This window comes from Callospermophilus lateralis, chromosome 13 (genome assembly GCF_048772815.1).
Source record: "Callospermophilus lateralis isolate mCalLat2 chromosome 13, mCalLat2.hap1, whole genome shotgun sequence".
Taxonomy (NCBI): domain Eukaryota; kingdom Metazoa; phylum Chordata; class Mammalia; order Rodentia; family Sciuridae; genus Callospermophilus; species Callospermophilus lateralis.
In genome coordinates, this window is record NC_135317.1 from 10550946 (window position 1) to 10553084 (window position 2139).

A 2139-nucleotide genomic window follows, 5' to 3' on the forward strand; every position below is an offset into this window, starting at 1 on the left:
CTGCTGATCCTCATAAGGTCCCTTTCCTAACAACATATCTAGATTTCTCTGAGGATAACCAACTGCTGCATTTCGCATAGCCATCTCCTTGCAAAATTCCTCATTGGCAACCTTCCATAATAGGTATTGTCCTCCATTTAGCACAGCTTTACACACACTAGTCCAATCTGCTGGTGTCATGTTCAAGTTGGTAATGGATTCAACCATGCTTAGAGTGAAGGGTGCTTGAGGACCATAGGTTGTTCCAGCCTCTTTTAGCTGCTTCACTGTTTTGAAATCTAAAGCATGGTGAATTTTCTACCCTTCTCTCTGCTCAAATACAGGGCATGTTAATATTTGAGGTCCTGTCTCAGGATCCCATCTATCAACTCCCGGGGTTGGGGGCCTCCCAGCATATGGAGGTGGCACTGTTGGTTGGACACTTACACCCTCTGGTGATAGAAAGGTGTTAGTAGCAGTCTCCTGTTGTAACTTTTCCCCTGATGGCTTTTTCTGCTCTAAACTTTCTTCCTCTGTCTGACTAGCTTGAGAGACTTTCTCTTTTACTTGAATTTTTTCCTCTGTCTGACTAGCTCAAGAGACCTTTTTTTTCCTCTGTCTGACAAACTTGAGAGACCTTCTCTTTTACTGAAATCAATATGTCTTCTCCTTCCTCTACCAAGTCCAGCCCCATTTCTATTTTTTCTCAAGATTTTCTATCTTGAACACACACATGATCAGAACTCCTATCCTTCCAGGTAACAAGTGGGTTATTTCAAGCAAAATAAAGTTTTAAACAAATCTTCCCAGTATGAGTCCATTTTTATAGTTTTAGTCCATCTTCCAATTGCCTAAAGACAAACCAGCAATCCTCTCTCATTATTAAATATCACACAGGACAAGCCCTAGCTAAGAGAGTATCTTATTTTGGTTGAGTTTCAACAACTAGAGTCAGGTTACTCTCAAAAGTGATTAACTATTTAAACTACTTTTCCAAATGTAAAATCTTTTTTTTTCTTAGAGGAGGGGAAATTTTAGGCACAAGTGAGAGACAGGGTACATAAAGCTATGCCCTTGATACATGACTTTGTTCACTTTTTCACAACATGGTGGTTATTTTCTTATATATTTTACTAAGCCTATATAATAAAAGATAGTGCTAAACCTATATATAAAAGCAAATTTGCTGAAGCATTCATTTTCAAGTCTCATAAATATGTGCAGTTCTCATTATAAAGTCTCTACAACACATTTGCACATTTTCATATACTAACATAATACACAATCTCATGGAAGTCTCTTGCTATGCTGTTAATTTTGCCGAGATCTGCCATTATCTTCATAAATATTCAATAAAGGCACAAACAAAAGTACTACAATTTTAGGAATTCATCCAAGCTTTACAGGAAAAAATGAGCAGCAGAAATTCCATAAAACAGAAGAGAAACCAATCCCTTATTTTTTTTCTTTTTGTGTCACTTGTTTGATATACACTAGAAGCATACATGAGATTTTCTATATATTGTTCAAGAACTTGGTTTTCTGATTTTAGCTTCAGATTTTCTTCTTTAACTGTAACTTCTCTTGCAGAGAAATCTTCAAGATCTTCAAGGCAAATATTAAATTACTTTGACAAGAAAGATTATGTATTGAAATTAGAGCTATAAAAATTCTGTAAGATGCTCTAAGAGGGGACAAGTTGTGGTGGGAAAATCCCTACCAAAGAAGTGACATAAGTAAATACAGTGTAAGCAGGGAAGAGGCTGTTTGAACATTAGGCAAAGAACTTTCTGTTGAAGGGAAAGAGAACAGACAAGGCAGCAAAATGCGAACTTACTGGAGGAGGTCAAGGGGGCTGGACGACAAGGAACAAGGGAGGGCAAGGCCCTGCAGCTCCAGTGACAATATGGGGTTCAAGAGCAATGAGAATCCAATGAAGGGCTTTAAGCAACCTGTGTGGGGGAGCACATATATGCATGTGTAAATGTGAAATACCACTTGCAGAATGTAGAGAGAGGGTGGGAGGACCAGTTAGGAGACTCTGGGTAGTCTGGGTGACAGTCAGTGGCAGCTTACATGGGGGTAGTGGGGAGAGGGGGACAGATTGCAGCTATGCTTGGAGTGATTAATGATGGGCTGGACTCAGGGTTAAGACAAAAG

The 2139-nt window shown here is 39.0% G+C and overlaps 1 pseudogene; it reads right to left on the reverse strand.

The window, feature by feature from the left end:
* Positions 1 to 1360: 1360 nt before the first annotated feature.
* On the reverse strand, positions 1361 to 1591 carry LOC143379548 (short coiled-coil protein B pseudogene; annotated as a pseudogene).
* Positions 1592 to 2139: the final 548 nt, after the last annotated feature.